Here is a 27,153-nt window from a genome sequence, read left to right as displayed (position 1 = left end):
AATTGTTTATACAAAAGAAAACTTGACTTTATTTATAGTAATAACACATATTACACATAGCAAATCAATATATAAGTAGGTTTAGCGCTGGGGACGTTCCTTTGTATATATATATATATATATATATATATATATATATACGTATATACACAAAAACTAGCAGTTGTCATGCTTTCACTCCTACTTCTTCATTGATATTTCGGCTGATACAAAAAGCCTTTTTTAATTTATGAAAATACATGCATAAATCCAATTACCATCTCACCTTCAAAAGAAATAATCCCTATAATTGTGTGCAGAATAAAATCTAATAAATACACCATTATATTCTCCAAATTACCCAAAACCTTGCTGACATAAAACATTTTTAAATTTGTGTAACAACCGTTGATTTACTTATATTGTTGTTAATAAGCAAGACATATCCACTGTTTCCAGGACCCCAAGGAGTCAGTTATCTTTGATGTTTACTAAATAAATAGTCACTCGTGGCTTTATCCTGTAGTTCACTATTGGGACCTCATTAATATCACATATCCTTTTAACAAATCCACTTACTTAAAGGGACACTAAACCAAATTTTTTTCTTTAACGATTTAGATAGAGCTTACAATTTTAAGCAAGTTTCTAATTTACTCCTATAATAAACTTTTCTTAGTTCTCTTGCTATCTTTACTTAAAAAGCAGGAATGTAAGTTTAAGAGCCGGCCCATTTTTGGTTCAGAACCTGGGTTATGTTTGCTTATTGGTTTGCTAAATGTAGCCACCAATAAGCAAGCACTATCTAGGGTGCTGAGCCTAAAATGGGCTGGCTCCTAAGCTTTAAGTTCCTGCTTTTTTAATAAAAATATCAAGAGAACGTAGAAAAATTGATAGTAGGAGTAATTTAGAAAGTTGGGTTAAGTATCCCTTTAATAGGCTTTTTGTATTCATGATGTAGCCAATCTAATATCCATTCATTCTAATTTTGTTTCAACAATTATCAATTCTTTATAATTGCTACATTTATTGATGTCTATGTTAAAGCACCAAACTAATAATGTTTTAACAATAACATTTAATCAAGGCACTATATTCTTTCCTTCACTCTATTTAGAACATTAAAGATTACCTCAATACTAAGCCACAAATGTATTTTGTAACTTACTTAAATATCAGGATTTATATCACGGCATTAACGCTGAGTCTCCGGCATTTTAGTTTGTCACACTGTATTACCTGTGTGTTCTAAGCCAATGTTTATATGTATCACAGCTTAGGTAGCTGTGGGCGTGGCTTATCATGTCCGTAGTGAGTGTTGTCAAGGTTACTAACATGAAACTATATATAGCCAACACGGAACTTGTACTAAGTACAAGCGTGCTGCCTAAAACCAATCAATACTTTGTTTTATACTGGTCACAGGACAGAATGAGATGAAATTACTTTTTAATTCATACTAACAGCTTAAGATCGAGTAAAGGCTCAATACTGAATACATCTGTATCGTTTGCAAACTTGGACTCCCCTCATAAATTTCATCCACCTTTAATGCTACTCTCACAGAATTACAAAAGTCTTAAAATTCCTATAGCGTATAGCAAAACAAAACCCTCTTTGAGTTATATCTTTAATGATAATGTTGGTTAAGTTGCTATTATTTTATAAAATGTTATCAACCATGATTATTGCAATCATTAGCATGTGCAGAGAAGTAGCAAACGTACCTTGGCAGAACAAATATCAGAATGAAAAATCTTTAGTAGAACTATATCTCAAAGATTTTGTACAAACTGCATATTGTCAGGTTATATGATGCAGCATGTAATGGCAAAATGCAGTGACACTGAGTGGAACTGTACCATGGAGTGTGATATTGTTTTTGCTTAAACAGGATAGATGAGCAACAACCTTAAAATGACACAACCAGTCAGTAAAATGATTATGGGCAGGATTATGAATGGAACGCTGATAGTTACTAGCATCGACAAGAGGTTTATCGTGGGTGTTTGCATGCATCGGGTTTCCCTCATATTAGGAGTTTAAACTTAACACAATCACTTGAGTGCAATCACATTTTACGCTAGAATGATTACCGCGTCCTCAGAGCTCTGGTTAATTGTTTTGCGAAACATAAAAAGTTGCACAAAACACATAAAAAATACACTACAAAGTACACTTACACTCATTATAACACCATCTAATAAAAATTATTACAAAAAAAGTTGCACAAAAAAAAGTTATAAGAGCTCAAATATATGAGGTCTCAGGTGTTAGAAAAAAAGGCAGGCAAAGGGCTTTAACATGGAGATACATACATATACATGTCTAAAAATAGATGTGTATGTTGATATATTTATATATATATATATATACTGTATATATATATATACAGTATATATATGTCTATATTATATATATATATATATATATATATATACATGTCTATATATGTGTGCATGTGTATTTATGTATTTATATGTGTATTTATGTATTTACAAACATAAATACACATATAAACACATAAATACATATGGATGCATATATAGACATATATGTATATATAAGTGCATTGGAGCCCTTAACAGGTTAAAAGCTTAGATTCCTACATATATACACATTTTATTTTAACCTTGTTAATCTGTCTAAATTTTTTGAATTGTAACAGCTGGGATCCTGTTTTGGTTCCACAGCTGAATGCACACAAATGTTTTTCTATTGGATTACACATCTGATGACAACTTCCTTCTTTGACATACAAATGTGTATAACTTGTTAACAATTGGTAATGATGACATTCACTTTTTTATCTGATGAAACAACCCTTGGAGGTTGAGAAACGCGTCATAAGTATTAAAAGTCATTTTTATTTGAAGTTGTCTGTGTTGTGGTTTATCAATACCAACTGAACAACACACAAAAGATTACACCTTTGCAGCACCTGAAGTCCAGACAACAGGAGATACACACAAAGTTGCAACCAGGACAAGTGCCTTTGGAGCTTGGCTTCCACAGTGTAGTAGCCACTGTTAAGTGCTAGCCTGCTCTTTTGCACTGGTCACAGCACAGTGCCACACTATTTGGTAAGCATAATACTTACTTTTACCTGTACCTGCATTCCAGACGGTATCATGCTATTGTGGCGCCCTCTCTCTACTCTTTTTTAACAGTTGTTCCACACTCTCTGGGATCAAGAGGAGCAGCCTGTCTCACCATACCCATTAGGAGGATATCCATATCCCTTTAATTTACCATCAGCTTATGGACACTAAACAGGACTAATACGGTAGATCTGATCTACTATATTTAAAGTGTATTACCTTGTTTTATATTGAATATTGTTTTTTTCTTTAAACATCAGCGCTCTTTTATATCCCTTCATTGGGATATGTTCATTTTGTCATGATGAAAACATGTAAAATCATATTTATGCAATATTCATATTTAATAAAGTGTTATACTGTGTATTTACTGTAAATATTTCACATTCCAATGTTCTGCACATAACAGAATATGTTCTAAGTATTTCTAAATATATATTCATATATCTACAGTATATTAATCTATCTATCTATCGGTATAGATAAATATATTGGACCAAATAGCATCAGATATATGTAGACATTTGTATTTATGAATAAATAGAACATATTCTTCTATGTTAAGAACATTGGAATGTGAAATATTCATATATTTATCTTTGGATAGCGCACTCGAGAATATGCAATCGGGTTAGCTTGCGAATAAGGTTTTTTCCCCACTTTTTTCTCTTAATTGATTTCTGTGGGGGGAATAGGTTATTGCGCATGCAATATTCTAGATTCAGCTTTTTCCATCCATCGGGTTAGCGCAGAAGCGATAACGTTTTACTTTCAATGTTTACTTCTAGCACAGTTAGCAAGAGAGTGAAAGTTTTAAATAGTGCTCCACTCGTAATCTGGCCCCTACGAACAGCAAGCTGCTACTAGAGGATATAAAATGTAAAAAGAAATTATCCCTAGACCTAAGTCTAACAGAATGTGTGAAAACTGTAAAAAATAAATCTGTTTTTTACTAAGTTATATTACTTGTAAGTTGAAAAGTTCTTCTTACCTTTTGTTGCATTGCTGCTAGTGGCTGCTGGTGAACTAGTTTAATTTGCACTTAGTGTCTCTTAAAGGGAGATTTTTCTTTTCAGTACTAAGTTAGGGCAAGATTACAAGTGGAGTGCTAATTAATGCTCCTGATTGAGTGTTAATTGCGCTAGAAGTAAGCGTTTTGCACTTGTATTACGAGTTGAAAGTAAACTGTTTTTGTCTGAATGCTAACCTGAGGAGTGCAAAAAACGTAGAATATCGCATGCACATTCACGTATTCCCCCATAAAAGTCAATGGAGAATAAAAAGTGGAAAAAACCTAACACCCCACTCTCGCACAAACCCAATCACAGACATGAAAATATTAATATTTCACATTCCATTGTTCTTCACTTAGAACAATACTGTATGTTCTATTTATTCAGAAATATATATATATATATATATATATATATTTATATATACTATATATATATATATATATATATATATAATGTTTTTTTGGTACAATATATATTTATACCTACAGTATATATACACTCACCTGCCACTTTATTAGGTACACCTTGCTAGTACAGGGTTAGAGCCCATTTTGCCTTCAGAACTGCCTTAATTCTTCATAGCATAGATTCAATAAGGTGTTGGAAACATTTCTCATACATTTTGGTCCATATTGACATGATAGCATCACGCAGTTGCTGCAGATTTGTCGGCTGCACATCCATGATACAAATTTCCCATTCCACCACATCCCAAAGGGGCTCCATTGGATTGAAATCTGGTGACTGTGGAGGCCATTGGAGTATAGTGAACTCATTGTCATGTTCAAGAAACCAGTTTGAGATGATTTGAGATTTGTGACATGGTGCATTATCCTGCTGGAAGTAGCCATTAGAAGATGGGTACACTGTAGTCATAAAGGGATGGACATGTACAGCAACAATACTCAGGTAGGCTGTGGAGTTTAAACGATGCTCAATTGGGGTCTAAGAGGCCCAAAGTGGGCAAAGAAAATATCCCTCACACCACCAGCCTGAACCATTCATACAAGGCAGGATGGATCCATGCTTTGATTATTATTATCGGCTATTTGTAGAGTGCCAACAGAGTCCGCAGCACTATAAACAAAGTCAGAGTACAACAAAACATTTATAGGAATCAAATTGGTAGAGGGCCCTGCCAAGAGTCACATTGTTGTAGTTAGCTCTTAAGAAGATGATCTACAAACAGCTGGACTCTTAGGCTTACATGCTAAGGGGGTTCAGGGGATAGCAATGGAGGAGAGCAACTGGTATAAAGAAAGGTTAGTGTAGGTTGTATGCATCCCTGAACAGTAGAGTCTTTAGGGAGCGCTTGAAGCTTTCAAAACTGGGGGACAGTCTTGTGGAGCAAGACAGAGAGTTCCAGAAGATGGAAGTCAGTCTGGAGAAGTCCTGTAAATGGGAGTGTGAGGAGGTAACAAGAGAGGAAGAGAGTAGGAGGTCATGAGCAGAACAAAGGGAACGGGAGGGAGAGTATCTGGAGACAAGAGCTGAGATATAGGGGGGAGCAGTGCAGTTGAGGACTTTGTATGTCAGAGTGAGAATGACATTGCGTTACAGGCTAAAATGTTTGCCGTATAGCTATACCGTCAAGACCCTTAATGGCTACGTTACTGTTTTTATGCTTAAATGGCCATTTTTTCAGCTTTAAAACCGTAATGCAAAACTCATAATATAGGTGTATATTTCCTCACTTATCTCCAAATACTACCTGGCCTGCCCTCTTTGATCAACTTTCATGTTATTTCAACTTCCCTCTCTTGCCTCCAAGAATTCTCATGCACTGCTCCTGTCTTCTGGAATTCTCTAACATGTTCCACCAGACTGTCTCCAACCTTGTATAGTTTCAGGTGCTCTTTGAAAACCCACCTATTCAAAGAGGCCATCTCTCCTCAAACTCTTTTTCATCCTAACCAAAATAAATCCTGAACTTACTTGACTCGCTGCTGCAGTTATAATCCACGTGACAAACTACACCAAACCTTATGTCTTTGCACCCTCAACCTGAAGATTGTAAGCTCTATGGATTATAGACCTGTTGTACTAGTTTATTTTCTTTTGTATGTTATGTATTTGTTTTTTTATCACAAATCTTTGTCATCGTATACCCCTACCTCTATACCCAACTCTACAGAACTTTGCAGCATTGTACAAATAAATTACAAAAATAATAATAATAATAATAGATAGTTTTATATTACAATCTCAGTGTTAAAGGGACATGACACCCACACTTTTTCTTTCATGATTTAGAATCTTTCTAATTTACTTATATTATCTAATTTGTTTTATTCTCTTGATATTCTTTGCTGAAAAGCATATCTAGATATGCTCAGGAGCTGCTGATTGTTTGCTGCACATAGAAGCCTTGTGTGATTGGTTCACCATGTGCATTGCTTTTTCTTCAACTAAGGATTTCCAAAAAATTTAGCAAAATAAATAATATAAGTAAATTGTAATGTTGTTTAAATTTCTATTCTCTATCTGAATCATGAAAGAAAGATTTTGGGTTTAGTGGCCCTTTAACTGTTCCTTTAAATGTGCATGTTTCTTTAATAACCATAACAAAACAGGTAATGTATAAACAGTAGTTCTGTTAAAAATTCATGTTTTCAGCCTGTTACTTTTCATACCACTTTATGTGATTGCAAAAGCTTGCTGTATGCGCAAAATAAAATATTGTACTTACAAAAACCAAGTGATTTCAGCAACAGTCATTGTAGGATTTAGCTAATGGTGGGTATAGAGGTCCAGTTCCTGCTGAGATTCCATTACCTTGTAATTTTCGGCTTGTTCACTTTTGCAATAAAGATTCCCTGTCTTGTAATTCTGCCGACATTCATGTCTTTCATCTTGGGTCTTGAAGAGTGTAAGATGCATTCTGCCGGGATTTATTGAGATAAGTTTCAGATGTCAAGCAGTGAGGTAAGAGTGAAATATTACATTAGACATCACTAAATATATTTTTACAGATGCTTTTGAAAGCGTAATGTGATTGCAAAAAATGTGTTTTGTAGGTATTTAAAATTTTATAACATCTGCACAATGGAGAAATGAGGCATCTAGCTCATTAGTTGATAGATCTATAAAACATCTGTTTTTTCTTTGATGTAGTTTCTTGGTTTAACATGGTTCCTAAAAAAGTGAAATGTTATTGCAGAATGTATTTTTATTCCTCAACACAAACTTTGTATTGCTTTTTATTCTTGTTCATGCGTACTCGCTTATTGCTGTTCGGTGCAACATAGCAAGTTAAAACATTGATAGTTTACAGTCTACAGATTTATTTTTGGGTGATTACAAAAAAAAAGAAAATATCCTGAATATAATAAAATAAGTGAGGATTCATGCAGGAGGATAAAGGTGCTTCTTGTGAACGTACTGTGCCCCAATCCTCCAGCTCCTATAGGTGTAATATTCATGTCCTAGTTTTACTATTTTATTGTAACAAAATGGGTTAAGTTTTTCTGTTGAAGCACGTAAATTGTTTTTCCTTACAATACTGTCAAAAGGGGACCATTTATATTAAACCTTCAATGTAAGTGGTTATGGTGCTTTTAAAATTCCATCAGTTTCAGAAAAGCCTCACCACCCACAGAGATGTATAGTAAAACAACTCTCATTGAGTGCCTTCAAACACTGATTTTCAGCCCTTTTTAACATTTCACCGGCAATATTGATTGCACAGCGGATCCTTTTTAAAATATTGCCATTATCACAATGCTTTTATCATCGGCCCTCAGTGAAAGGACTGAATTTGTATAATACAATCACATTTTTATTTTTACATTCATTGCGTTATATCTTATTCCCAAAACAAATATATTGTTAAAAGGCATCATATAAATGAAAGCTGTATCAGTACTAAAAAAACACATTACCTTATATAGAAATCAAAGCTCAGCAATAAAGTCCAAACTGATTTATAGCGAAATTATGAAAAGCTTTCTGGCTTCAAGTTAGAGATTTTTTTTTAAAACCTCTTGTAATGAAGGGTTAAGAAAATAAAACAAGAGATAAATCTGAATCTAGTATTTCATTTGTTCTTATTTACAGTTCTAGAATCTCTTTTTTTAGAACATGCCGGTTAATCACAGGCTCATTAAAAGCAAAGAGCAAATATATGCAAAATATGTAGAGCATCTCCATTTGCAAAAGAAAATGAGTGTACTGGTATGTGACCTAGCGTTCACCCATAATTAAAAGGTTGAGTTACTCTTGTAAACAAATTACCATGAACAAAGGGGTTTACAAACACTTGCTAATTAGTTTTGATTCCCTAAAGCTTTTAGCTATTCGTAATTCAATAACTCTGTGTAAATTCTCCACTTAAAAATGTCTAATGGGAATTGACAGAAAACTAAATAATTGATATTGTCAGCATTTGTAGAAGCAAACACTAGAACATTACTGTCTGCCAGTAAGCAGGACTGCAATGATTTCCAAGGAGTATAAATAACTAGTTTTAATGAATTAGCAACATAAATGGTAAACAGCTGGCTCTCCATACTGCAGCTGAGAATGCACAATCTTATAGCTGACTAAAATAAAAAATAAATAATTAGATACTTTTAACTGATTTTAGTCTCATCAGCTTTTGTCTAATGATTGTGCATATAAAAAATACTAAATGCTTTAAAGAATCCATAGAGACAGTATGTTGCTGTGAGGCTGGTGTACTGCTGTTTGGCCATGGAAACTCATTTCATGAACTTCCCAAAGCAAAGTTCTTGTGTTTGTTGCTTCCAGAGGCAGTTTGTAACTTTGTAGTGAGCCTGAAGGCTCGCCGGAAACACGGGGCATCAAGCTCCATACGGACTCACATGAATACAATCAAGTTGATTGACACCCCCTGCTAACGGCCGATTGGCCACGAATCTGCAGGGGGCGGTATTGCAATAGCAGTTCACAAGAACTGCTGGTGCAATGATAGACGCCAAGAGAGTATGCTGTCGGTATTTATTGATGTGCAGTGGACATGATCCACTATATCGGATCATGTCCGCTCGCAACATAATAAATAGGCCCCTTAGATACAAGATCATCCCTGAGTTAACTAACAGCTAGATTTAGAGTTGGGCGGTAGCCGTCAAAACCAGCGTTAGAGGCTCCTAACGCTGGTTTTTACCGCCCTCTGGTATTTGGAGTCAGTCAGGAAAGGGTCTAACGCTCACTTTGCAGCCGCGACTTTTCCATACCGCAGATGTTCCGATCAGCCAATAGAATGCAAGCTCAATCTGATTGGCTGATTGGATCAGCCAATCGGATTGAACTTGAATCTGATTGGCTGATTTCATCAGCCAATCAGAATATTCCTACCTTAATCAGCTAATCGGAATATTCCTACCGATCAGCTAATCGGAATTCGAGGGACGCCATCTTGGATGACGTCATTTAAAGGGACCGTCATTCAGCGAGTAGGTTGTCGCTTGAAGAGGTTGGATCCGCGTCGGCTGGGAAGAAGATGGCTCAGCTCCGGAAGAAAGAAGATTGAAGATGCGGCTTGATAGAAGACTTCATCCCGATGATGGACTTCCGACTTCAGCCCGATGATGGAGTTCTTCAGCCGCCGCTTGGATCAAGAATTCGGACCCTCTTCTGGACCGATCGGTGAACCCAGTGAGGTGAAGACAAGGTAGGGAGATCTTCAGGGGCTTAGTGTTAGGTTTATTTAAGGGGGTTTGGGTTAGATTAAGGGTATGTGGGTGGTGGGTTGTAATGTTGGGGGGGTATTGTATGTTTTTTTTTACAGGCAAAAGAGCTGAATTCTTTGGGGCATGCCCAGCAAAGGGCCCTTTTCAGGGCTGGTAAGGTAAAAAAGCTTTGAACTTTTTTAATTTAGAATAGGGTAGGGCATTTTTTTTATTTTGGGGGTCTTTGTTATTTTATTAGGGGGCTTAGAGTAGGTGTAATTAGTTTAAAATTGTTGTAATATTTTTCTAATGTTTGTAAATATTTTTTTATTTTTTGTAACTTAGTTCTTTTTTTTTTTGTACTTTAGTTAGTTTATTTCATTGTAGTTATTTGTAGGTATTTTATTTAATTAATTTATTGATAGTGTAGTGTTAGGTTTAATTGTAGGTAATTGTATGTAGTTTATTTAATTAATTTATTGATAGTGTAGTGTTAGGTTTAATTGTAACTTAGGTTAGGATTTATTTTACAGGTAATTTTGTAATTATTTTAACTATTTTAGCTATTAAATAGTTATTAACTATGTAATAGCTATTGTACCTGGTTAAAATAAATACAAAGTTACCTGTAAAATAAATATTAATACCAAAATAGCTACAATATAATTATAATTTATATTGTAGCTATATTAGGATTTATTTTACAGGTAAGCATTTAGCTTTAAATAGGAATAATTTATATAATAAGAGTTAATTTATTTCGTTAGATTTAAATTATATTTAATTTAGGGGGGTGTTAGGGTTAGGGTTAGACTTAGCTTTAGGGGTTAATCCATTTAATAGACTAGCGGCGAGATCCGATCGGCAGATTAGGGGTTAATGTTTGAAGTTAGGTGTCGGCGATGTTAGGGAGGGCAGATTAGGGGTTAATGCTATTTATTATAGGGTTATTGAGGCAGGAGTGAGGCAGATTAGGAGTTAATACATTTATTATAGTAGCGGCGCGGTTCGGTAGGCAGATTAGGGGTTAATTATTGTAGGTAGCTGGCGGCGACGTTGTGGGGGGCAGATTAGGGGTTAATAAATATAATATAGGGGTCGGCGGTGTTAGGGGCAGCAGATTAGGGGTACATAGGTATAATGTAGGTAGCGGCGGTGTACGAGCGGCAGATTAGGGGTTAAAAAAAATATGCAGGTGTCAGTGATAGCGGGGTCGGCAGGTTAGGGGTTAATAAGTGTAAGGTTAGGGGTGTTTAGACTCGGGGTACATGTTAGGGTGTTAGGTGCAGACATAGGAAGTGTTTCCCCATAGTAAACAATGGGGCTGCGTTAGGAGCTGAACGCTGCTTTTTTGCAGGTGTTAGGTTTTTTTTCAGCTCAAACAGCCCCATTGTTTTCTATGGGGGAATCATGCACGAGCACGTTTTTGAATCTGGCCGCGTCCGTAAGCACCGCTGGTATTGAGAGTTGCAGTGGCGTTAAATATGCTCTACGCTCCCTTTTTTGGAGCCTAACCAAGCCATTCTGTGAACTCTAAATACCAGCGGTATTTAAAAGGTGCGGGAAAAAAAAGCACGCGTAGCTAACGCACCCCTTTGGCCGCAGAACTCTAAATCTAGCCGTAATTGTTTTCAATACAACAACAATTAAGCTTTATAATGGAATCTTTAACGCATTATCTAATTAGCATATGAGCAGACCACGCTTTATCTTTTAGCTAAGAATAATAAGAGAACAAATAAAATTAGGCATTAACATATAATTCATTTGAAGCACCTTCATAACTAGCCACACATTGTCATCAGCTGATACTATTCCTGATATAAGCACAAGCATTCCGGAAAACCAGTGTTGGCAGAGGTACAGGTAAGAAACATTTTCAAATTAAGAACCAATTATTTTCTATATATTTTTTACTTTTTTTATTTTACAATACATTATATGTGCAATCTAAAATGCATTGTTTACTACAATGGACATAAAACCATTTGAGATATAGCCCAAGTATAATAATATGTACTTTTATTACTTTAACAGCTAATTTATACTTCAATATTTTTCATAGAAAATATCTCTTTTAAGTATCATACTTGTACAGCTGTAACTCACCACCCATAATTTATTATATGACTGTATATATATCTACCATTGTTTCGTTAGCATGCAGAAGTAACACATTCCATTATCTGATGTAGCATGTCTATAAGCAAAACATATGTGTGTGTTTCTGATGCTAAACACTGCTAAGGGTGGGTAAATTATCCAAAAAAAATGTTATGATTTTTTATTTATATCCTTGCAATAATATTTCATAATTTACATATATATATATATATATATATGGAATGTAAGGGTATGAGTGACCAGCGCTCCAAAAGGTCTAGTGTTCAATATTGAATTGGATATCTGAGACTTAGTGTAGATTAAAAAGTATATATGTATGTCAGTAGATATCTGATGTGGTATTGTGCAGCTGAACCAGACAAAATGTGTACCCCTAGCACAATGGGTGGAAATAATAGATAAAGAGAACGGATATGTCTGGGTGGTACAGCGCAACAAAATAAAATTATTTACACAAATTATTTACACAATAATAATGATGTGGTAAACACTGTAGTAGGTAATAAAGTACACCTTCAGAATTGAGAAAGTTCTAATATATTAATGCTTGTCTTGTTTTGCAAACACAATAGTCTTATTAGAGTTCTGTAACTTGTCTATTCGGATATATAGATAGTTGAAAGGATGTCTCCTTACCAGATGTTACCCCAATCGTATGAGGTAAGATTTGTTCATGTAGGGAATATCTTTGTCTTGTCTCTAGTGCCCACTAGTCCAAATGTTACAGGTATACCGGTTCAAGCAAGAGGGTCTGATTTCCTTCTCAGGATTCCGTCGCTTTAATATATACGATCTTTACCCAGTAGAACCTTTTTCCGATGGTTGGAGTCTTAGTGGCTCATGGGAGTATGGTACTTCGATTAGGATCTTTCAGACTTATTCCCTGGCTGCTCTGCTCGTGCTGGTGCTGAAGTGATGGCAAAATAATGCAGGCTGCACTATATATAGGAAGCTTTTCTTTCACTTTCTGTTCTAGTAAGTGCTCAATTTATTTATTCCCTGGCTGCTCTGCTCGTGCTGGTGCTGAAGTGATGTATATATATATATATATATATATATATATATATATATACAGTATATATTGGGAAAAAAAAAGAAAAAAAAAATGAAAATCAACTAAATCAATATTATTGCTGTTATTCACAGGTGATCTTGGTCAGGTCAGCTTTTTAGGAGCATGACTGCAAGTCCTCCAGAATTGTTTGATGGTAAGTATGTCTTTCAGGGACAGTACACACAAAATTGTAATATATATGCATGTAATAGATAAGAAGAATATGCACAGAAACTGATGTAAATATTAATTCGTAAAAAACTTTGCATATCAAAATTTAGCATTGTTGATTTGGTTAGCATGAATACCCAGGCAATTTTTTAAAATTGCATAGAATCAACACCTTCCAGGATATGGAAAGATAGATTATACAAACAGAAGCCAGCATAAGAATTTAAAAGTATTGTAATAAAAACAATACAAGATAGGGTACAGTATATACAATCAAGGTGCTTGTGAATGAAAAAAAATTAAAAAATGTCATAGTTTACATAAATTTTATATTTTGTATTATTTCACAAAAAATAAAATTTTTGTAACCTAACACGTTTAGGGTGAGTGAGATCACCAAAAATTAAAGGGACACTGAACCCACATTTTTTCTTTTGTGATTCAGATAGAGCATGCAATTTTAAGCAACTTTCTAATTTACTCCTATTATCAAATGTTCTTCATTCTCTTAGTATCTTTATTTGAAATGCAAGAATTGGTGAACAACCTGGGTTGTTGTTGCTGATTGGTGGATAAATTCACCCACCAATAAACAAATGCTGTCCAGTGTTCTGAACAAAAAATAGCTTAGATGCCTTCTTCTTCAATTAAAGATAGCAAGAGAACAAAGATAACTTGATAATAGGAGTAAATTAGAAAGTTGCTTGAAATTGCATGCTCTATCTGAATAACAAAATAAAAAAATTGGGTTCAGTGTCCCTTTAACATTATTAGAGAGATTAATAGAGAGAGATATTTATAAATGTTTTTATAGGTAAGAAAATAAATATATATATATATATATATATATATATATATATATATATATATGTATATATATATATAATTTACATTTTTGTCATGATAGCTCACCTAATTTTCATTGTAATTGGTATAATGACATTTTTTGATCTTACAAATCAAAATTTAAATTTTGTTTTCCAAATACATATTGTGATGGTCAGAAGATACTCAGAATTCAATCATTGAATAAGTAATTCACAATCAGCTAGATTACGAGTTTGGTGTTATGATTGAAAAAGCAGAGTTATAGCCCATAACGCTGCTTTTTCCCTAACGCTGCTATTACAAGTCTTGTCGGTATAGGTGCACTACACACCTTTTAGCCAGTCACGCAACGTCAGTACCGCACTTTTAAAAAAGTCCTTTTTCAATGGGACTCCCATAGCGCCGGTATTACGAGTTTGCCTGGGAGGCCAAAAAGTGAGCGGTACACCCTATACCGACAAGACCCGTACCGCCATCTAAAGTCAGTAGTTATGAGTTTTACTTTACAAAGCTGTAGCATAAAACTCATAACTAAAGTGTTAAAAAGTACACTAACACCCATAAACTACCTACTAACCCCTAAACCGAGGCCCTCCCGCATCGCAAACACTATAATAATATTATTAAACCCTAATCTGCCGCTCCGGACATCGCTGCCACTATTAAAATGTATTAACCCCTATTCCGCCGCTCCCTGACATTGTCGCCACTATAATAAACCTATTAACCCCTAAAGCACCGCTCTCCCACAACGTAAACACTATTTAAATATAATTAACCTCTAATCTGCCGTCCACCCACCCCGCCGCTATAATAAACCTATTAACCCCTAAACCGCAAGCTCCCCCACAACTAAATATACTTAAATAAACTATTAACCCCTAAACCGAAAACCCCCCACAATGAAATATACTAAAATAAACTATTAACCCCTAAACCTAACAACCCCCTAACTTTATATTAAAATTACAATTTCCCTATCTTAAATTAAATTAAAACTTACCTGTCAAATTAAATAAATTAATTTTAAACTAACAAACTAAGATAATTATTAAACTACAATTAAACTAACTACCAATTATATTAAACTAAACTACACATTAAAAAAATCCTAACACTGGGGGGGGGCGGAGCAAGCTCGAGAACTGAATGGTCGCACATTACTATTTCTCTGCAAAGATCTTGACTTTATTCTTTATACTGACCATTTAAATGACCAAATATTGCTCTAAATGGAAATCAGGAATCACAGAAACGTATATCCGGAACAATAATGAAAAAACTGAGCCACACTCTCTGCTAGCAAGAAATCTTGTACAGTTGCCATTCTATAGCAGCCATCTTCCTACCCTTGTGGCGCATCTTTGCCTTAATAATTTATGCTCCTATTTGCATTGCCGGTCCGGATTTGTGGGACAAGCGAGAAGAGGTACTATTATATCCACCTAGCCCTCTACCTGGACAGACTATTGATTTTCGGAGGCGTTATGCCACCCTCTGTATTTATCGCAATGGAAGAGCTGCATAGCTAGGTGGACGCAGCGTTGCAGAACTTTGAGAGAGAGCTTTTTTCCTTGCTGCCCGACCTTGTCTCCCCATACTACTCTCCACATGCTAAACAAGTGACCCGGGCAGCAGCACTCACTTACACTGATGTTTCCTTGTTGGAGGCTGAGTCGAGATGCAACATACCGCACAGCAGCATACAACACCAAAGCAGCGATACAACAATGGCTACCGGGTTCAGAGTTCTACTTGGGTTGGATGAGGCTCTGTTACTCTGGAGAGATGCGACACCACCGGAGGGATATAAACTTGGAGCGGCAGAAGACAGAGACCTCGGGAGTGTTCTCACTACAGATGCAAGCCTGTTCCTTGGAGGTGCTCCCGGCGGGCCTCAGAGGAGGGATGCAGTCCTGGAGATCGAGTTGATGTCTTTCTCAGATGGAGAGCATATATCCTATGCAGCACAACAAACTTGCTATGATCCTCTGCACAGGCGAGTCTGTCCTGTAAATGTCACATGGACTGTACGGGCAGATGGAATAGGATAAGTTCCTGGACTAGGGCTATGCACTGTAATATATTAAATGAGCCATTATGGAACTGATCCCTGCTAGATAGAAGGGTTCTCACCATAGCATGCTATGCTGTTATTTTCCCTTTAGTTATTTTAATATGTTTGTTTCTATATAGAAGAATACCTACATATAACCATTGTTTTATTGGGTTTTTATTGTTGTGGGAAGCCTGCTTGAATTGAATATGTGGAGGTAGCTCTGTGGGGTCTATTGCTCCTGATAGGTGCTTTTTGTAAGCTCCCTGAATATGTTATATACTCATATCTAATTTTACACTTTATTTGGATACATGATATTTACTGAGGGTTTTATTTGTGTTTGCATTGTATTTAGCAGGATAGATATTTATATGGAAATATTACTGATAAAGGTTGGATATTCTCCTTCATAAGTAGCTATGTATTGGACTTGATGGCAGTGTATGCATTGCAGGTTCTATACCTATTATATGTCCTAGATGTATGCATTTACACATATATCCTATATACCATGAAGAGATGACATGCTGGGGTCTCATCCCTACAATTTTGGATACTTTGGCAGTTGTTAAACTGATATCTTGGCTACATGCTTTAAGTACATTAATAATAGCTCTACGTCAGCCCATATGCTTTAAAATGTTCCAGTTCCATAACTACAACCACAGCTCATTAGTAATTTTTTAATATATGCAGCAAGGTTGAAAAATTGTTTCTATTTTGTCCCGAATACATAGATACCCAACTTCCTTACAAATTATGGAGCAGTATAGTATACTATTGAGATTTTTTAATACTCTCTCTCTATAAAAAGCTAATATAAGCCTGCAGATATATTTTTAGATGTATTAATTTGGGGTATACCAATATATGCCCCTATTAATATAGGAATATGCTCAATAAGGTAGGAGCTGCAAATCCCTCCCTAGGCTTTATAGATAAGATCCTGTAATCTGTTTTATTCATATGATTCTCAAGCCTCTACTTTCCATGAAATGGCTTTAATTATATTCTTACTTTTTGGTATGGTTGCATTAAAAATTTTCAAAAACGATGACGCGCCATCTGCGGCCGAGATGGCGTGTTTTTCTCTATTTCTACTTTATAACCATAATAGTCACTTATAGCTTATTATCAATAGCCCTAATAGGCAAGCCATTATTTTTACCGCTGCTAGGGGGAGATACAGGATCATTTGAGTCATATTTTGTCATACTAAAGCTTACATATACTAGGTATTCAGCTCATATATCTGCTATATATCATATGATGTGCATTAGTTATGGTTATGCTATAATGAATATGACTACCTACTATGTACTATAGGTGTTCAGTAAGATATTAGGAGGAGCTGATTAGTGCATCTCTATTGGGCTATAAGTTTATATATATATATATATATATATATTACAAAAGTATAATTCCATAGATATTACAACTCAGCTCCATATTATATGATGATTTGGGACTGTCTTAAGTAGTAGACCATGGAAAGCTGGTTGAAGGACAAGTGAAGTTAAAAAACATGAGTTCTCATGGGGTTTGCTAGCTATAAGTTAAAGATTTTTATGTTTCAAACCTAATCTGATTTGCTATGCCTTTGCAAATTTATTCCTATTTCAAGAGGCCAAAAATATATTACTAAGAGATATCCCTGATAGGAGCTAATTTTGATAGGTCTGAAACGTATTTCTTGCTTAAGACCCTAGCTTATGAGAAAATAAAGGTCTTTTAAACTACTGGCGGCTGGAACAATTCTTTGCTAATTTTGATAGGCCATATTGCTTTTCTGGTTAATAATAGCAGGTTTGATTTATTTTCAGTTTATTCCAATAAGAACCTTGTCCTTAACAGTCTTAGATAATGGATGATAGATAATAATTTAGGGAAGTTTTGCTATGAGAGTATATATATAATTTTCACCCTGGGACCATAATTTCCATAATAGGGGCTCTGCCCTCCCCCCCAGATTTTGTTTACTGGTTAAACAAAGGAACATAGATTTCATAGAATTTTACCCCGTTACTTATTATATATCTATATCAATATTACGGCCATTAATAATCCCTTCCCTGCTTTATATTCTACTTCCTCTATTATGATGCATCTGAGTAACTAGGCCCATAGTGGACCATAATTGACCTAATGGGAATAGATGGTAGAGAACATAAGTGAAAATGAGGTCTCACTTTTATAATTCAATTTACGATGTGGACTATTAGTGCAAGCAAAGCTACTGATATGAGTTTATTGTTTATTTTTATTTTTTTCTATGATTTACTTACAAGTTGGAGACATGTTAATTTTGAGTGGGCATGATATTGGATGTTAGGTTAAATTCTCTCACAGTTAGCATGAGGACTACTGTGTAATATGCTCTTATTTTTGTTTATTATGGTCCTATATTCCACTGTCACAGGACTTTAACAGGTCCCCTGATAGTAATGGAAATTGAATTTTCAATGTTTGATTTGTGTTTGGTAAACCTCAATAAAAACGTTATTTAAAAAAAAAATCCTAACACTACTCTAAAAATTACAAAAGTATCTAATTACAAAAAAAAAAATTAAATTGCAAAAAACAAACAAACATTAAATTACAGAGAAATAAGTAACAAATGATCAAAAATAAAAAAGAATTACACCAAACCTAATAGCCCTATCAAAATAAAAAGCCCCCCCCCCCAATAAAATAAACCCTAGCCTACAATAAACTACCAATGACCCTTAAAAGGGCCTTTTGTGTGACATTGCTCCAACTAATTCAGCTCTTTTACATCCCCCCCCCAACAGTATAACCCACCACCCCCACAACCAACCCCCCAAATAAAATAACTATCTAAAAAAAACTAAGCTCCCCATTGGCCTGAAAAGGACATTTGTATGTGCATTTAGCTCTTTTACATGCCCAGACCCTAATCTAAAAATAAAATCCACCCAAAAACCCTTAAATAAACCTAACACTTACCCCGATGATCCACTTACAGTTATTGAAGTCCCGCTTGAAGGATCCATCTGGCCGGCAAGAAGTCTTCATCCAGGCGGCCTATTCGATCTTCATCCAGCCAGCGAAGTCCTCATCCAGGTGGCAAGAAGTCTTCATCCAGATGACATCTTCTATCTTCATCCATCTGGCGCGGAGCGGGTCCATCCTGAAGACATCCGGCGCGGAGCATCCTCTACATACGGTCGCCGCCGTAAACTGCAACTTCAATGCAAGTGACGTCATCCAAGATGGCATCCATTGCATTCCTATTGGCTGAAAGATTTTAATCAGCCAATAGGATTAGAGCTGCTAAAATCCTATTGGCTGTTCCAATCAGCCAATAAGATTTGAGCAGCTCTCATCCTATTGGCTGTTCCAATAGTTTAGGATTTGGGCTTTTCGTAAACAAGCTAAATGCCCTTTTCAGGGCAATGCAAATGAGCTAAATGCCCTTTTAAGGGCAATGCCCATACAAATGCCCTTTTCAGGGCAATGGGTAGCTTAGGTTTTTGTTAGAGTTAGGTTTTTTATTTTGGGAGGTTGGTTGGGTGGTGGGTTTTACTGTTGTACTGTTGTAAAAGAGGTGTTAAACTTAGGGAAATGCCCTACAAAAGTCCCTTTTAACCCCTTAACGACGCATGTCATACAGAGTACGTCGCACTCAACCTGGTCTTTAAAGACCAGCGACGTACCCTGTACGACATTAGGGTTTAAAGCGGCTGGAAGCGATCCTGGCATGGGAGCCAGTCTGGGAGGCAGGTGGGCGGCCATTGATGGGCCGTGTGATGTGGAGGGGGGCGGGATCATGGGCGGGATGGGCACGCGCATGGGAGCAGCGAAAGGGGAGGGAGCGGGTGGGAACCGCTACACTGCAGAAAAAATGTGAACAGAAAGTGGGGGGAAAAAAATAATAAAAATGATCTAAGGGATCTCAGAGGGAGGGAGGTGGGGGGCAAGCTACACTACAGAAAAATTATAAAAAATAATAATAAAAAAATATATTTTATTGTAAACCAAGATGCCTACTAATACGTTAGAGGGGGAGGGTTAGAGAGCTGTTTGAGGGGGGATCAGGGAGGTTGGGGGCTAAGGGGGGATCCTAAACATTAGCATATGTAAATATGCACAAAAAAATGTAAAATACCTTTTATTTTAGTATTGGCAGACTTTCTGTTTGGAGGAGAGAGAATTCTGGGTTGCAACCAAAGAACACCATACCTACTGTGAAGCATGGGGGTGGCAACATCATGCTTTGGGGCTGTTTCTCTGCAAAGGGAACAGGACGACTGATCCATGTACATGAAAGAATGAATGGGGCCATGTATCGTGAGATTTTGAGTGCAAACCTCCTTCCCTCAGCAAGGGCATTGAAGATGAAATGTGGATGGGTCTTTCAGCATGACAATGATCCCAAACACACCACCCAGGCAATGAAGGAGTGACTTCATAAGAAGCATTTCAAGGTCCTGGAGTAGCCTAACCAGTCTCCAGATCTCAACCCCATAGAAAACCTTTGGAGGGAGTTGAAAGTCTGTGTTGCCCAGTGACAGCCCCAAAACATCACTGCTCTAGAGGAGATCTGCATGCAGAAATGGGCCAACATACCAGCAACAGTGTGTGACAACCTTGTGTAGACTTACAGAAAACATTTGACCTCTGTCATTGCCAACAAAGGATATATAACAAAGTATTGAGATGAACTTTTGATATTGACCAAATACTTATTTTCCACCATAATATGCAAATAAATTCTTTCCAAATCAGACAATGCGATTGTCTGGATTTGTTTCCACATTTTGTCTCTCAAAGTTGAGGTATACCTATGATGAAAATTACAGGCCTCTCTCATCTTCTTAAGTGGGAGAACTTGCACAATTGGTGGCTGACTAAATACTTTTTTGCCTCACTGTATATATATATATATATATATATATATATATATATATATATATATATATATATATATTGTCTACTGGCATTCACAGATACCCTGACAACCCTTATTCTAGCCAATTTAATTTGGAAATTATCCTCCAGAAAAGTTTGTGTTTGCTTTGATTTTGTTTTTCTTCAAAACACTCACGATATATAAATAAAGGTACAAAATTACTTTATTTCAAAATAAGTAGCCACAAAGGAATTATATATATCGCATAAATATAAATATCTATATTTGTTTACGTTGAAAATATCCATATTTTTTTCAGTCCGTACATTTTTATCCGCTAATATGTAGCAATAATTTGAATCAGAGACTATAGAAAAATAATAATTTTCAGTAAATAGGTATCTATAAGTGATCCTTATTTACTTAATTTCTGTATTGCCTAATAAAATGTATACCTTAATACATATGCTAAAAGCAATTATTGAACTCCTTGCTATTCATAATAGGTATAATAGTTTATTCACAAAAGAAAAGAACAATCTTAAATAATAATGTATAATAACAACTTGTTTATATAAAAATAAAATAAATCACTACATCACCAGATAGTGCATCATATATGTCCCACTTTGGCTGGGGAGTCCGTCAACTTCAGCCTGAACAATATAGAAGATCTTGGAGTTTCAATATTATATCCAAACGACACGTCTGCCCTTAGATTAATAAGTCCAGTGAAAGAAAGTCCCAGATCCTTTATATACATTTTTAATAATAGTTCTTACATTAGTTTGTGCAAACGAGGTTATGAAACTGTCTATGTGTCTTTTATTCCTGTCAAGATGTATCCGGTCCAACAAATGTCTCAACCAAGGATGAGTCATTTGTTCTTTTAGAATAAATATTGTTTTGTTCAGCATTTTTTCGATCAAAACAAGTTATATATAAGCTTCAAGTCTATGCCATGTCAGCAACTCAGGATTTCTCAGTCTATATAGGTTCATACAGTCCAAGAAGACTGGTCTACATTAATCACACTCTATTGCCTGCCATATCACATTTGTATCACATTCGGTCCTTGTACCAATCTTATTGACCATGTGAATAAGCCATGACTTTTAAAGGTCTGCAGAACATTCAATAAGCCATGTAGCAATTCCATAATGTTAATATACAAATTAGGATTGCTATCAACTATACTGGGTGAATTATCCAATTTAGCATCTGAGTAGCTGATGGCGAATATCCCATAAAAATATTGTACCATCATCTCTTCACATAAATTTAAATCATGTGTTAAATTATTAGTATCAATATAGGTACATTTAAACTGAGGAATTCAATATGCACCTCCTAAAATTATAGGTAAAGCTATAAATTTGCACATAATATCTATGTCGGTAATATTATATAATTGTACATTTCTTTACATACTGTATCATTTCAATTGATTAAAGCACTTTCCAACCCTATCCACATGTTGGAATTTTTTATGTTCAATAACTGTTTCCATAATCCTAAATTACCAGTCATCAATCTAGTTTGAGCATCATTTTTTGTTGGATTTGATTTAATGTTTTAATACTATACACTGTCCAATGAATAAAGGAAGATAAATTATGAGTTAAATCCTCCCCCCAATAAGTTGTGGCATTAACCAAATCCAATACATCAAAACTAATATCTAATTGTTTTTGTTGTGTCTTAAATGTATTAGTCATCCATCTAGCTTGATATTTTAAAGCCTTGCTCATGCCTTGTCCCACATTGACAAGTAGATTACGAGTTATGCGCACTATAGGGTTTTTAATGAATGCAACAAAAGTTGCGTTATTTCCCCCTCCATAGCGCTGCCATTACAAGTTTTGAAAGAGCCAGCTTGTGTGTGCGATATGGTTGCGTTGAGCTCCATACCACAAAAATACAAGCACTGTTTTGATGTGCTAATGCACGCTTTCCCCATAGACATCAATCCGATCTGAAAAAAAACAAACACCTGTGATTGTGGAATGAAAAGCTCCGTAACCCAGCCCCTTTGATGTCTATGGTAAAATAAAAAAATATATAAACCTAATACCCTAACATAAACTCGACATCTAAATACCCCTAATCTGCCACCCCCGACATCGCCGACACTGACATAATGTTATTATTATTAAGCCCTAATCTGCAGCTCCCGATATCGCCACCACCTAAATTAATCTATTAACCCCTAATCTGCTGCTCCTGATATTGCTGCCACTATACTAAATTTATAAACCCATAATCCCCTGCACCCCAACATTGCCCACACTATAATAAATCTATTAACCCCTATTCTGCCACTCCCCGGCATCGCCGCCACTAAATAAAGCTATTAACCCCCAAACCTCTGGCCTCCCACATCACTACCACTAAATAAACCTAAACCACCAGCCCTCCACTTCACAACAACCTACATTAAACTATTAACCCCTAACCATAACCCTAAACCTAACCCTAACCCTAACACCCCCTAACTTTAACATAATTAAAATAGAGCTAAATTAAAGTTACAATTATTAACTAAATAATACCTATTTAAAACAAAATACATACTTACCTGTGAAATAAAACCTAAGCTAGCTACAATATAACCAATAGTTATATTGCAGCTTGCTTAGGTTTTATTTTTATTTCACAGGTAAGTTTGTATTTATTTTAACTAGGTAGAATAGTTAGAAAATAGTTATTAACTGTTTACTAACTACCTAGTTAAAATAAATACAAACTTACCTGTGAAATAAAACCTAAACTGCCTTACACTAAAACCTAACATATACAAAAAATAAAAAACACTAAAACTACAGAAAATAACAAACGAAATCATCCAAAACAATAAAAATTATTCCTATTCTAATTTTTTTTTAAAAAACACCCCAAAATAAAAAACCCTAATCTATAATAAACTACCAAGGGCCCTTAAAAGGGAATTTTGTGGGCCCTTAAAAGTTCATTGCCCTAAAGATAACAGCTATTGTCCTACAAAAGAAAAACAAACACCCCCTAACAGTATACAAACCCTCACCCCCCAAACCCACAAAATAAAAATAAAATAAAACCTAATCTACCTATTGCCCTGAAAAGGGCATTTGTATGGGTATTGCTCTTAAAAGGGCATTCAGCTCTTTTTTCTGCCCTAAAAGGGCATTCAGCTCTTTTAAGAAATGCCCAACCCCTAATCTAAAAATAAAACCCACCCCAAAACGAAAAAAAAAATTACACAAAATAATAAACAAATTATCCAAAATATTAAAAATGATTCCTATTCTAATACCAATTTTTTTAAAAAACACTCCAAAATAAAAGAAACCTAATCTAGAATAAACTACAAATAGCCCTTAAAAGAGATTTTTAAGGGCATTGCCCTAAATATATCAGCTCTTTTTCTAAACAAAAATACAAAGACCCACTAACATTACGAACCCTCACCCCCCCCCAACCCACAAAATATTTTTTTTTTTTTTTAAAAAACCTAATCTACCCATTGCCCTGAAAAGGGCATTTGTATGGGCATTGCCCTTAAAAGGTCATTTAGCTCTTTTTCTTGCCCTTACAAGGGCATTTATCTTTTTTAAGAACTGCCCAACCCCTAATCTAAAAAAACCCCCACCCAAATAACCTTAAAAAAAAAACTAACCCCTCTTTAGGTACTCACAGTTGCTGAAGTCCCGCTTGAAGGATCTTCACCCTGGCAGCTCCATCTTCATACAGATGGCATCTTCTATGTAGTTCCCGGCGGCGTCTTCTATCTTCATCTCGGTGGTGCGGAGTGGGTCCATCCTGAAGACATCTGGCGTGGAGCATCTTCTTCATACGGTCGCCGCTGTGTACTAAATCTTCAATGCAAGGCACGCGATTAAAAAAAAAACACCCAAAAAAACTTAAAAAACCTAACACTAACTCCTCTTTAGGTACTCACAGCCTTAAAGCCTTGCTCATGCCTTGTCCCACATTGACAAGTGGATTACGAGTTATGCGCACTATAGGGTTTTTAATGAATGCAACAAAAGATGCGTTATTTCCCCCTCCATAGTGCTGCCATTACAAGTTTTGAAACAGCCAGCTTGTGCGTGCGATATGGTTGTGTTGAGCTCCATGCCGCACAAAATACAAGCGCTGTTTTGACGTGCTAATGCACGCTTTCCCCATAGACATCAATCCGATCTGAAAAAAAAACAAACACCTGCGATTGCGGAATGAAAAGCTCCGTAACCCAGCCCCATTGATGTCTATGGTAAAATAAAAAAAAATATTAACCTAACACCCTAACATAAATACCACATCTAAATACCCCTAATCTGCCACCCCCGACATCTCCGACACTGACATAATGTTATTAAGCCTAATCTGCAGCTCCCGATATCGCCACCACCTATATTAATCTATTAACCCCTAATCTGCTGCTCCCGATATCGCTGCCACTATACTAAATTTATTAACCCCTAATCCCCTGCACCCCAACATTTCCCACACTATAATAAATCTATTAACCCCTATTCCGCCACTCCCCGACATCACCGCCACTAAATAAAGCTATTAACCCCCAAACCTCTGGCCTCCCACATCACTACCACTAAATAAACCTATTAACCCCTAAACCACCAGCCCCCCACTTCGCAACAACCTACATTAAACTATTAACCCCTAACCATAAACCTAACCCTAACACACCCTAACTTTAACATAATTAAAATAGAGCTAAATTAAAATTACAATTATTAACTAAATAATACCTATTTAAAACTAAATACATACTTACCTGTGAAATAAAACCTAAGCTAGCTACAATATAACCAATAGTTATATTGCAGCTTGCTTAGGTTTTATTTTTATTTCACAGGTAAGTTTGTATTTATTTTAACTAGGTAGAATAGTTAGTAAATAATTATTAACTATTTACTAACTACCTAGTTAAAATAAATACAAACTTACCTGTGAAATAAAACCTAAACTGTCTTTCACTAAAACCTAACATATACAAAAATAAAAAACACTAAAACTACAGAAAATAACAAACGAAATTATCCAAAACAATAAAAATTATTCCTATTCTAAATTTTAAAAAACAACACCCCAAAATAAAAAACCCTAATCTATAATAAACTGCCAAAGGCCCTTAAAAGTGCATTGCCTAAAGATAACAGCTTTTGTCCTACAAAAGAAAAACAAACACCCCCTTACAGTATACAAACCCTCACCCCCCAAACCCGCAAAATAAAAATAAAGTAAAACCTAATCTACCTATTGCCCTGAAAAGGGCATTTGTATGGGCATTCAGCTCTTTTTTCTGCCCTAAAAGGGCATTCAGCTATTTTAAGAAATGCCCAACCCCTAATCTAAAAATAAAACCCACCCTAAAATGAAAAAAAAAATACACAAAATAATAAACAAATTATCCAAAATATTAAAAATGATTCCTATTCTAATACCAATTTAAAAAAAAAAACAAATTAAAGAAAGCTAATCTAGAATAAACTACAAATAGCCCTAAATATATCAGCTCTTTTTCTAAACAAAAATACAAAGACCGACTAACATTACGAAACCTCACCCCCGCAAATCCACAAAATAAAAAAAAAATGTAAAAAACCTAATCTACCCATTGCCCTGAAAAGGGCATTTGTATGGGTATTGCCCTTAAAAGGTAATTTAGCACTTTTTTTGGCCCTTACAAGGGCATTTAGCTCTTTTAAGACCTGCCCAACCTCTAATCTAAAAAAAGAAAAAAAAAACACCCAAATAACCTTAAAAAAACACTAACCCCTCTTTAGGTACTCACAGTTGCTGAAGTCCCGCTTGAAGGATCTTCATCCTGGCAGCTCCATCTTCATCCAGGCAGCTCCATCTTCATCCAGATGGCATCTTCTATCTAGTTAACGGCGGCGTCTTCTATCTTCATCCCGGCGGTGCAGAGCGGGTCCATCCTGAAGACATCTGGTGCGGAGCATCTTCTTCATACGGTCGCTGCCATGTACTGAATCTTCAATGCAAGGGACGCGATTAAAAAAAAAAACACCCAAAAAAACTTAAAACCTAACACTAACTTCTCTTTAGGTACTCACAGTTGATGAAGTCTGGCTTGAAGGATCTTCATCCTGGCAGCTCCATCTTCATCAAGGCAGCTCCATCTTCATCCAGATGGAATCTTCTATCTTCATCCCGGCGGCGTCTTCTATCTTCATCCCGGCGGCACGGAGCGGGTCCATCCTGAAGACATCTGGCGTGGAGCATCTTTTTCATATGGTCACCGCCGTGTACTGAATCTTCAATGCAAGGGATGCGATTAAAAAAAAAAAC

The sequence above is a fragment of the Bombina bombina genome, chromosome 3, assembly GCF_027579735.1.
Source record: "Bombina bombina isolate aBomBom1 chromosome 3, aBomBom1.pri, whole genome shotgun sequence".
In the NCBI taxonomy this organism is placed as follows: Eukaryota; Metazoa; Chordata; class Amphibia; order Anura; family Bombinatoridae; genus Bombina; species Bombina bombina.
This window is presented reverse-complemented; position numbering follows the sequence as displayed.